Source organism: Chamaea fasciata, unplaced genomic scaffold, assembly GCF_029207755.1.
Source record: "Chamaea fasciata isolate MVZ Bird 193981 ecotype frontalis unplaced genomic scaffold, bChaFas1.0.hap1 SCAF_2, whole genome shotgun sequence".
NCBI classification, from domain to species: domain Eukaryota; kingdom Metazoa; phylum Chordata; class Aves; order Passeriformes; family Sylviidae; genus Chamaea; species Chamaea fasciata.
Window position 1 is genome coordinate 99,730,537 of NW_027094087.1, and position 12,462 is coordinate 99,742,998.

The 12,462-nt window shown below is 41.7% G+C and overlaps 1 long non-coding RNA gene across 1 annotated transcript; it reads left to right on the plus strand.

Annotated features, from left to right (window-relative positions):
- Nucleotides 1-2,194: 2,194 nt before the first annotated feature.
- LOC136286089 (uncharacterized) lies at nucleotides 2,195-8,904 on the plus strand. Its single transcript, XR_010719747.1, has 3 exons — nucleotides 2,195-2,313; nucleotides 3,210-3,447; nucleotides 8,408-8,904. It is a non-coding gene; the product is annotated as an uncharacterized lncRNA (long non-coding RNA).
- The last annotated feature ends 3,558 nt before the right edge of the window (nucleotides 8,905-12,462 follow it).

Sequence of the window (12,462 nt, forward strand, 5' to 3'; positions counted from 1 at the left end):
TCAGTGTTGTCAGTCAGTTTAAACTATAATCCCAGTGACAAGTTCATCTTCTCCCTGTGTGCTGCAATGATTATGAGCTGGACACACAACAGAATACAGAACATTCCTACCTTGAGCTGGATGGTCCATTGGCTTCAAAGAGGCTGTGAGAATCTGTTAGACTCTTCTTACAGAAAGACACAGGGAGTTAGGTGTTGGTTTAGGTGGACTATAACCTGCAGCTTCCAAAGTGGAGAAACGAGCCTGCCTTGAACGCTGGAGAGGCATGTGAGTGTGTGCCTTCTCCTGGCTGTATATGAATGGTCCTTGCCTACTGATGGTTGTTCTTGTGTTTTTCTGGCATGGATGTGTGGGTTTAAAGATGCTTTTAAAAAAAAGGGTTCTCAAAATGCAATTTTTAATTTTCATTTTAGCTATGTATGGGATGAGTCATTCCTGTGATGAGTGTTGTTGATGGTAAATTCTCCCCTTAAATGGAATATTCTTAGCCACAGATATTTGTTTCAAACCATCCTTAGTCATCCTGAGGCAGCTCCCATTTGAAGTGGCAGGTTCCCACTGAAGTCCTTTCTGATTTTTGGAAAAGATGGCACCAAGGCTGAAGAGTGAGATCACAGGTTCACACTTCTTTTCAACATTGCTTTGGTGAGCACATGTCCCTGATAGCATTTGAAGGGCAGGGGAGCAGCATTTAGGCTTGATGGGGCACAAGTCTGTCAGCTGCACAGGTTTGTTGGAACTCTGAATCTCTAGTCTTTTCTGGGGTCTTATTCCAGAACTGTATTCTGCACAAAGTTGGGATCCTTGGAACAGTTCCATGTAACTGTGGCATTTTTTTTGTCTCACAGTGCCTTCGGTCTGCCTGCAGCTGATGGTGGCATACCTGCTTTAGGCAGCCTGAGGTAGGTGCAGAGCCTAGCTGGTAGCAGCATATTCCAGAATTTTCCTCAGGAAGCTCCAAGACTTGATTCTCTCAGTACCTAGGGGAATGCCTTTCCATGGGAATCTGCAAATGCAGAACCAGTCAGGTATGGACATCATGACACCAGCCCTGGTACAAGCTCTTTGCCCAAGTGACCTGGCTCTGCTGCATCCGAGCACTGCAAACTTACACTCCAGGCTGCCTTTCAGTAACTTGCTTGCAGGGCAGTTTTCTTAAGCCAAACAGGAAACACTAGTTGAGTTGAGAGATTCAAGGGCATCTTTCAGTGGAGACATGTTTGTATTTGAGATTTATCGTGCCCTGCATAAAATCATGACTTGCTGCTTATGCCATGGAAATTTCAATTCCCATGATAATTCAATCTTCTTCAAACCTAGTTAAGAGACGCCTTATTATAGCTCTTGAAGTAGATCACAAAGCCTGAAATTCCCATTAGATTAATTAACATTTTGAAGGCACACTCCTAAGACACTTTGTGAGAGCCCAGGATGAGAAATAAATTTCATCATGACACCCACTCTGGTACCACCTTCCAAAATGCCCAAACCTTTCAGGGTAGCTCATCACTCATGTGCCATGAGTGAAATGTTTATTAGATGCTCTGCATCTGTCCCCCGTCTTTGCAGAATGTCTTCTTGAATCTCTCTAGACACAAATTCTATTACTATTTTTAAATTGTCTTCAGAACTTGTTGATCTTCTCTATTCTTCAGTGGTTCTGCAAGTCTCTCTGCATTCCTGAAAGATATTATTGTATCATAGATATCAGAATTTCTTTTTAAATAGAAGCTTTATTCTGTACTTTAATATAGTTTTTATTATCAGCAGGAAATTAGGATAGCGTCCAGGCAATTTGCAGAAAACCAGAACATGAGAAAGCAGTGAGCAAGAAGCCTTCAAATAAGTGTATAAATGCAAGATAAATATTTTGGGAATCCATTGCTTATCTTGATTATTTGCCATATTGGTATCTCTGGAGCTGCTGGAAAGAAGTGAGAGAAAAATCTGTTTTGCTATGGTTTTTTTCTGCCAGAATATGCTGGGTTTGGCTGGGATAGAGTTAATTTACTTCATAGTAGCTGGCATGGGACTATGTTTTGGATTTGCACTGAAAGCAGTGCTGATAAGGCACAGATGTTTAGAATCATAGGGCAGGAGGGAGGGAGGGAGGGAGGGAGGGAAGGAAGGAAGGAAGGAAGGAAGGAAGGAAGGAAGGAAGGAAGGAAGGAAGGAAGGAAGGAAGGAAGGAAGGAGGGAAGGAAGGAAGGGAAGCAGGATCACCAGTCACAGCTCCAGCTTTGATCCAGCTGATGGGGTGTTCAGTGTCCTGGGATGTGTGCACCCAGGCTTAACAGGGATACCTATTTATAGGTAAGTTTTCCCCACGCTGGAGCTAAGTTTCTTGCTTTCTATGCAAATTCGTTATCACACAGTTTGTTCTTCTAGACCTTGCTGGCAATGGGTCAGAGGGCTTCACAGATCTCTTTCTTGGAAATGGCAGAACACCTGCCTGCCCATGGGAATTGGCTGCATGGGGCTGAGCTGCCAGCTGGGGGGTAAACCAGGACATAAATCTTGCTGTCATTCAGAGTGAACTGCAACAGATGGAAGGGTAGACCCAACTTCCCACTCTTGTGATATGCTGTCAAGACACAAATATATAAAACTTTTCCCCCCTAGTGGATGTTTCTGTTTGTGAAATTAAAGGGGATGAAACAGAGATTAATTTCTTATGGTTGTGCCAGCTGAAGTAGAACAGATGACTTGAAAGATTCTCCACTGTTCACTTTAGTTCAGAGATGCAATTCCCACCCTGACTCCCCTCCAACCCTCCTCCAAAGGCTAGAAGAAGGAATAAAAACTTTTCTTTGCTTTTTATATGTTGGACAAAATCCCTTTGGATAGCCCATCAAGCATCCAATTTTACCCCACTCTCTCTCTAGGAAAAGTTTCCCAGCTAAAAGCTATCCACTTTGCAAGATATGACACCAACTTCTGGAGCTTGCACACCCCCTTCACACTCTGCTCCTGCTCTCTCTGAGGTCCCTCATGGTCCCCTTCAAAGAGAATTGGTTGTGACAGTTGTATCTGAAGGCTTTTGCAGCTAATGAAAATATAACCGTGGCTTTTGGTGACCTGTAGTTCATGCCCTGATTCCATGAAAGGTCTAGTAATAAGTTTTTCTACCTCACAGGGTGATGAACAGTGACTGATGTTGGAGAGCTAAGTCAGCCTTTCACAAAAATTTCATTACTCTGTTTCACCAGGTCAAAAGGCTTAGGAAACGAGACACTTTAAGAGCTGTGACAGAGGGGGCCGTGAATGAGCAGGAAATGAAAAGGGCTTGTTGCCTGCAGCAGCACTGACTCAGGAGGAGCTGTCTGAGAAGGGACTCTCATTGTTCTGGCGTCTCCATTACCAGGGAGAGGAATGAATTCTTCACTGCAGCACCTCACCCAGGAAACACAGCCAGAGCCCATGGGTTGGGTTGTCAATGGGAGCAGAGTATGTCACACTGCCATTTCAGCATGTATCCACTGCTCCTCCTCCTTGCTGTCTTGGGAACCCATTCCTTGTCTCTTCTGCATTTTTACTTACAAGAAAATACTGTGATCTGTATCTATTAGGTATTTGATAATCCATATGCAAGTTGTACCACCATCATACATAGTTTACTGGGAATATAAATTACACGCTGTTCTCTTGTGTGCTTTTAAAGGATATATAATAGCTTCATGTAACATTTTGTTTGTCTGATTATTCCAGCTGTTTATATATTATCTCTGATCCAATTAAATTGTGGCAGATGTAAAGGTAATATATTATAGAGAATGGAGACAGTCTTTGTTTTTGACTGGAGGGGTAAGAAGGGAAGAGAGTAAATCTGACAACACAGGACCATGTAGTCTAATGTAAAGGGCTGTAAACTGTGGAGAGCTAGAGATGAACCATGCTGAGTACTCAGGAGACTGGAATTGGAAGTGTCAAGGGTAAAGTCCTACTAACGAAGCTTGCTGCTGCAAATAATAGTTTGATTTAGTGGGTTTGAGACTGGTAGTTGAATCCTCCTCGCTTATGTTTTGCCTTTGTGGCACCTACTCCATTCTCTCTAAATAGGCAAAACCAACCAATATACTATTTTAGCTGCTTGTGCATTTTGCTACTACAAGACAGGACCCACAAGATTCGATTAACACAGTGTTGCTGGGGCAGTGGAGCAAGAATTATCATGTTACAGGACACATTAACTGTCATGATCAAAGATTTTTAACTGCAGTGATTCTCTGTTGCAGTGACTTGGTCAACTAAGAAGTTTTAAAATGCAACAAACTTCAGAAAGATGCATGAAGGGATCTGAGTAGCTTCTCTGTCACAGGCATGAGCAAGTGCTTTCTCAGGTGGCTAATTACAGAGACTTTACAAGACCCCTTTCTGAATTGCTCTTTCCTATATCCAGCCATAAGTCTCTCCTTGTGATTTAGTCCTTGCATTGCTTTACTCAGTGAAACATTTCTGTTTGACCCACACTTTATCTCACTTCATTTTGCAATGCCATCTCAGTCATCTTCTGGAAAAGAGGGAAATGTCTATGTGCTGGGGACTTTTCTCACCACACCAGATGTGAGGAACACCAGTCCCCACACGAAATCCCTGTGGGAGCTTCATTCTGACTCTGGTTTGTCAGGGAAGAGTAATTCATCCACAATGAATGCCTTCAACAGATATCCCAAACAAACACCACAATTAACTTAGCTGTGTTCCTCTGTCTTTTCCACCCAAGCATCACTCAACCTAATGCCCTCCCTTCAGGACATGAGCCCAAGTATATCTGCACTGTGGAAAGGGATGCATACTCCATCTTCCCTGAGTGTTGCAAGTGCAGAATATGAAGATTTTGGTCGGCAAATAGATAAAGCGAATTCCCAAAGTTTCCTAGAGGGATTTAGGCAAAGCAAAGGCTTGATGTATTTCAGTGTCCATAGCAGAGCTTCATCAGTAGCAAGTGGACCCTGGCAACCATGCAGTGATCTCCATTGGTCTCCATTCCCTTTGTATGGAGGTGGGGGCAACCCGCTGTGCCATCCTGGTTGCCCCCCTGTATGTTCAGCACCAGTAGGAGGTGGAAAGCCATGATGGGGAAAAGGTGCAGAATTGTGCTGCTTCTTGTACCCTGATTCCTGGATTCAATGTGACCTTTTTTCCTGCACCATCTAATGGACTGGGGGAAGTCATGCAGGCAAGTGTCTTTATAAATGTACAGTGATTCTTGATCTGTAAATACCTCAAACCAAGAAGAGAGAGAAGTAACAAAACCATGAATATCATCCTCCCTCAGTTGCCCCAAGGAAAGTGAGAAATTAATGCTCTTGTGGCTGGGTACTCCCACTGAGAGCAACCTCTTCTCTGTGCAGGGAGAATTTCAGAGGCCTAATGATGCATGTCACTTCTTGATGCTGCCACTGAGACTGTGTCCTGCCGTGGCACCATGCGTGCGAAAAAGTGTAATTGTTGAAGCCTGGCCTCAGATGAAGGCCTTTCCGGCTGAATAAAAGAAAGGAATTGCAAGTGTGTATGTCTTAGAATAGATATTGAAACAGGGATATGGTCAACAGTACACCAGGTCCCTGGGTTAAATACCAACCTATTGAATACAATGCAAAAGGCTTGGGAAAGGGGAAAAGCTGATGACTACAAATTAGCTGTTTAAGAAGCCGTTAACATTTGGCGTCTGAAAAGTTCTTTATTATGCATTCTTTTACTTTATTTGGGAAAAAGGATAATGGTGGGGATGAAGACATTCTCATCTGTGCTATGGAGCAGTGGAGCAAACTAAAGGCATGATGTGAAAGCACAATTGATTTTGCAATATTTGATTGAAAATACTGTGGGAAGGCATGACCGTAGCAAGATGCTCTGAAAAGACTGTAGCAAGATGCTCTGCCCTGGAATGTGATCAAGCAGCTTGGACAACATCCTGCTTGCAAAGCTATGAGTAGTGGATTGACAGGGGCTGCCATGTGCTGGTTTTGCTGTTTTGAATGATGCTAAAAGCAGCCTGGCTAACTAACCCCAAATTATCATCCTGATAGTGAGGCAAAGATTTGGCAGATAAGCTGCTAAACTCGCCTGGAGACATATAATGGGCAGTCAGTCACTTTATAGTATAAAAGGCCAGTCCACTTGCATAGAGTTAGGTTCTTCCAACACATTCCTCCTTGGAGTGTGTGAAGTTTATTCCCTTGGATAGGTTAGAGGCCCCCCACAGATACTCCTTGAGGTTAAGAGAAAGAGATCTGCCCATGAGCATGGGTATGGTGAGTCACATCAATCTCTACTTACTAATTGTTTCTTTTTGCTAGCTTTGATATAATTGCATTGATGTAGCACACTATACTATACTACACACAGCTAGTAATTTTAGTTTTTTATACTGTGTAGTAAGTAACTCTGATTAAGATCTTTTGTCTAATCATTTGTCATAATAAATAATTCATTTTATATTAATATATCCGATTTGCCATCATTAAAGCCTGCAAGGCAAAGTTACTTAAGCCATTGACAGTCTGTGGCTAAGATCAGATCCATCTGCCCCCAGGCTCCTCTCAGAAAGAGTTTAGTTCAAAAGGGGGTCCTTTCTGCACCTCACAGCTCAGTGGCAGGGCTTCTCTAATATCCTTTTCCTGAAGCTCCCACAACAATGACTTAAAGGCTTCTCATGCTGTGGTATTACTGATGCAGAGTACAGGATGAAAATGAAAAACATCTCTCTGTATCAGATGATGAAAGCCTAAGTACAATACAGCATGAAGGACCAGCAGCACCCATTGGGTGCTGAGATCTTCCCCTCTCAGAGGGCACAGAGCACAGCAGACTATTATGCAAAAGTAGAACCAATACAATAGTCAAAAGAGTAAAAGGCAGAATCTTTAGAAATATTCTGTGTTGCCCTCTGTAGGTATTCTTCCATCTGAGTCCCCATAGCACTACTAAAGGCAAAAAAAATACAACAGGGAAAGATGGAGACTCATCTACTGCTCACCTATTAAGAATTTTTTTTTTGTCATTATATGTCTTTAAATCATTAAGTTAACTGAAAGACTTCTCACTTCATAGCTCTTTGAAAGGATGTGTGCTGGAACTCATGTTATCCCACATGTTCATATGTCATCTGGAAAAATGAAGTAATGAAATTTTCTGATGATACTCTATTATTTAAGGCAATAAAATGGAATTCAACTGTGAAGAGTTGCAGATGGCTCACAATACCGGGTGATTGTGAGCAAAATGGCAGATGAGATGCTGATAAATATGAAGTATTGCACATGGAAATAAACATTCTTAACCATGCATAACAGTGATGAGCTCTAAATTAGCTATCAGCAAGCAGGAAAAAAAGATTTTTGAGTTGCCATTGACAATTCCAATAAAATCTCAATGCCATGCTCAGGAGCCATCAAAAAAGTAAATAGAACATTAAGAAATCTTGAGAAAGGAACAGAGAACAAACAGAATAATAATCCTCTGTCACTGCATGATCATATTGTGAATGTTATGTGCTGTTCAGATTCTTTCCTCCTCCAGGAAAGCAGAAGTAGAATACATATATATGAAGGCAAGAGCAGTCAAAGCCTTGGCATAGCTTTTGTATGAAGGTTAAGGAGTTCAAAATGTTTTCATCTTTGAAAGAAAAGGCTCAGAAAGGAGCCTGTGTATCCTCATGTGTATACAGCCATGAATGGCATGTAGCAGTGAATAGGCACTCATATTCACTATTTCTCACAACAAAATAAGTAAAGGTCAACTGATTAAATTCTCAGGCAGCCTGTTTAAAACTTTAAAAGAAATGGTCGTTGTCTTTCATGTGGTGGTGCCAGTCATTTCAGACCAGGATAAAGACCATAAAATCATGCGCTTTGTCTATAATTCAAACAACATCAGAGATTATTTCTGGACACAAGCAATGTGAGCAGCCTCAAATGCAACTTGGCTAGAAGGGGAAAATTACTGAACAGAACAAAATGTCTGCTGAAATATATTGACAGAGAAAATTCCTGCCAGCCTGGGAGCTGTGAGCCTGGGAACCAGGCCTGAGAACCAGAAAAACACTTGGAAAATGCAGCAGCTGGTCTCCTTGAAATACACACAGGGTGCCTAGAAACTGGAGACATCCTAAGATACCACCAAAAAGTGCAAAAACAAGGGACTTTAATGATCATTTATGATCTGAAAAGGTGAAAAATACTCTAGAAAAAAATAAAAATTTATCAGATCAAGTCAGGAAACTTCAGCTATCATTTGTTATATGTGAAAAATTAAGTTTTGCAACATCTATTGGCTGCTGGAAGGGATGATTTCTACATCCTCTTATGCCTCTTTGATATGAAAATGACTTAATTTTTATGCAAAATGAGTAAAACAACTGTGAACAACGCATACTGTATGCATTTTTTTCTTCCTTAAACAGGCTAAATTCTCCACATGAACTCTTTACAAGATCTTGGACTCTCACTGGGGATCCGGCTGACGGACTGGAAGCTCTGTGATGTGAGATAATCGCTGAAGTGAGAGTCTCTCTGTTACCTTACTAGACACCCTTTGGGCCCACTTTTGGAGTCAGTTTGGTTTGTTCTCCCACCTGTGGGGTGGTTTGGCCCCTTCTGCAATCTGTTTACCTTATTTGACATGGGCATTATACATCTATATAAGTAATCTGTCATAAGCATGTGTGCTGCTAATTGTTGATAAATTTGTTTCAGTGTGATGGGATTGTAGTACCTGTAATAGTCCCTACACCTGTTAGTGATGGTTGGCTATTGGTTGCTACAATATTGATTGCTGCTATACAATTGATTGTTGCTATATCACTGGTTGGTGCTGTATTGACTGCTGATAGTAATTTGTAATGGCTTGAGAGATGGATATGTAAACTTTACTGATAATATATAGCCTTGCATAGCATTTGTGGTGATCTATAATAAAAATAGAGACATTTAGAAGATAAAGCCTTTGTGTCCTTGTGTATTAAAATATCCTGCAAACCCACGGTCATGATCTCTATATACCCATGGCCTGGAAAACTCTTTAGGCCATGACAACCAGTGACTGGCCCAGCTGGACCTAGGAGAGCTTGCACTCTCCTGGAGAGCCGCAGGGCATACCTGATGAGTTAGCACAGGCCAGGGAACTGTCTGCCTACAGCCAATTTTAGAGAGTAAAATAGTTCCACAGTATAAATGTGCTCACATTGCTCTTCTGACATTCCCCAATTGGCCTGTATCTTCATTAAACCACAGTGCCCAAAACTGGACAAGATATTCCTGCTCAGTTCTTACTGATACATTGGGTGTTTTGCCAACTCCACGTGTGTTTATAGATCATGGTATATTGTTTGCCTTTTTTTCATAACAGTACAGGGTTGTTGTGTTCTGCTCATGATCCTTTGTCCAAAACAGCAACCTAGCTACTTGTTAAATGTACTCTGCCCAAGCAGTTGGGTGCTCCTCTCTGGAGCATTCCCTTGCAGTTGTTCTCAGTTTTCATGCCCTTTCTCTATTTTGCCAAGATAACTTTGGACCTCGAACTTGTGTTCCAACCCAACTTTGTGTCACCTGTAAATGTGTGATTGAGATCACCAGTCAATCAATGGGCAGAATTGGCACAGAAAGACTTCTGGAAGAGCCCTTGTTGGCACTTTACATTTTGTCACTGAAATAATTCTCAGTGTAGATACAGAACATGTTTTGTAGATACAGAACCATGTAGTGATTTAATCCATGCTGTATTTCTTTTGCTGGTTTATAAGAATGTCATATGAGATCAAATCAAAAGAGTTCCCAAAGTGAAGTTTTATGGATTAGTTCTAGATCTGCTTTTCTGCTGCAGAGGAAAATTAGATTTTTGTAATACAATTTGCTCCTTCACAAATCCCCACTGCCTCCTCAACTTTCTTTATCTTACAGGTACTTTCTAAACAGTTCATCATTTGATTAAAATAATTTCCAATCTCACTGACGTGTAATTCTCCGCATCCTGTTTTTTCATGATTATTGGGAGAGTCACTACCATTGATCTGAGATGGGTCCTTCAGAAGAGGAGGGAAGCAAAAGGATTGCTATTGCATTCATATCCTAGAACAGCTGATCATGTCTAGTGTAATAATGAGAATGCTCACCATTTGTAGTGGCTTCCATAATGTGACATGACAATTCTGAAACACATCCTCAGAAAAGGCACAGAGTAGCAATGTCTTTTTACAGTCTGCATTTTAGGAAAACCCCTACCAAGTCTGATCTGTTGTGGGAGGTGGACTTAGTACAGCAGTGGTGGGAGTCAGCTGTGTGCACAGGCCTGCTGAGATCATCACAGAAGCTGGATGCAGTGGGCAAGAGGGAAGAAGAGAAAGAAGGAGGGTGCAGAAGAGCAACTGTGCAAGAGCTGACGTAAGTTACTCCCACTTTTTCTGCAGAAATGTGCCTACAGACTTGACTAGACAGGGTTAAGCTGATATGAGATGTAATCCTGTTTTACACAGTCAACTTGCTTTTCTGCTTCTTTCACAAGTCACAGCCCATGGAAGGAGAGAAAGCATTGAGTGAGGGAGGAATAAGGCACATGGTGATCAGGCCACATCGATTTCTCCGCAGCAAAGTACTTCACATTGAATAAAACACTTCCTTGTTCCTGTATCACGTTGTGTGCCTGTGCCTTCAGCACATCTACAGGGTTGTCACACACTGTGGTGGCCAGTTGGCTCCCATTGGTTAGGCGGAAATAAAGTAAAATTAGCTGTGACAGAAGCTGAAATGTCAGCCTCTGACTTCCTGATAGCCCTTATCAGCTTCTAAGATGAGTAATGACTAAGACCACCTGCCAGCCTGCAGGGTCAGCATGGCAGGTCCAAACCAGGGTCCTAGGAGAGGGATGGGAAACAGGAACCACACTGCCCTACCTGAATCCATCTGTGTTTGCAACTGTGGGACTGAGGTCAGCTCTGACCATGGTCACAGCTATCAAACAGTGGAGAATGCCTTGAGGACTTCCCCAGGTGCTGACATCACTCCACCTCAGGTGCTCATCCAGCGTTCCAAGGCTGGCCTTGAGGCCCTGATCCCCAATACTCTCCCACAGCAACTGATATTCCTGTGGGGTCAGTCAGTTGGGCTCTGCAAGATGTCTGGGACACAGTCAACCCAGATCCACAGGGAAATGAGCCTCAAAGGGGAGGCCCTAGTGCAACAAGCACCATTACTGACCAGGGACCTCCTGGTAAATTTGGTGCAGTGGAAAGTCACATTCCCCAACAAGATACCTGAAAAAAATCAATTGAATGCTTTAATTCTTGGCCTATCAAAGACATCAAAGAACAGCCAAGAGGTCCAGAAATGCGCTGAGTGCTTGCTTTGAAAAAAAGCAGGTAAGCAGAGATATTGAAAGTGTTTGAGCTCCAAAAAATAAATATTTGAGTGAAAGAAGGGTTCCTTCCTTTTCTACAGTAATGCATTACTGTTCTACAGTAATACATGTAAATAAACAAATAGAAATCAATACTATTAATTAATAATTCAATTACAGGATTTTCTTGGCAACTTTAAAATAGAATGTATTTTATCAGTTCAGTGCTCTGAATTTCATCTTAAGAAAAGAGAAAAATTTATTCTTTCATCTATCTTTGTCTACTTTGGGGGAAATAATTTCTGTATTATTAATGAACTAATTTTCAGAAGTTCCTCAGTTCTCATAAATGTATCAGGATCACCCTGGGCAACACTGTACAGAATGAAGTTCCTAATAGCAGATGGGAGAGGACAACCTCCTGTTTTCTCCATCCATGGAGCATTTTTCCATGGTCGATCCTGACATAAATTGTAGTTAAAATACCAGAAAAGCTTATGTAAGAGTTTGATTCAAAAAAACCCCCAAGTTATAGGAATATAGATAGTGTTGCTTAGCGCAATGTCCCAGATAACAAAAATCTCATCAAATAAATAATTATTTCATTCTTCAATAAGATGACATATTTCATTATTAAAGATACCTTCTCTGATAGTCATACACTGTGAGATGACAATACTCTGCTTAAAAATGTAAAATTATAGAAAAAAAAAGCACTACAGGCTGGAAAGAAAAATAACTGGCTCATTGACAGACTTCACGTTTCTGTCAGCAGGGAGGTCACTGAATGGAGACATATATCTTCCTCATGAACTGGCTCAGGTACCCAGCATCCTCATCAGTACTTGCAAGCAGATACACTCACTTCTGGTTAACCACAGGCATGACAGAGGTTAGCAGGGAGGTCAACAAACACTAGGGATTGGGGCAAGAGAGCACTTTGAGGGAAGTGCATGAGTCTAGCTAAATGCCAGTTACACATCAAGGCAAGAGGGAGGAGAGGCATTCCAGCCTAGAAAACCAGGGTGTCTGAAAGGTTTGTTGGTCTTTCAGACGAGAAGCAATCTCTGTGGAAAATGCTTTGGCAAAAAGGGTAAACAAAAAGATTATTCTGGAAAATTAACTGGG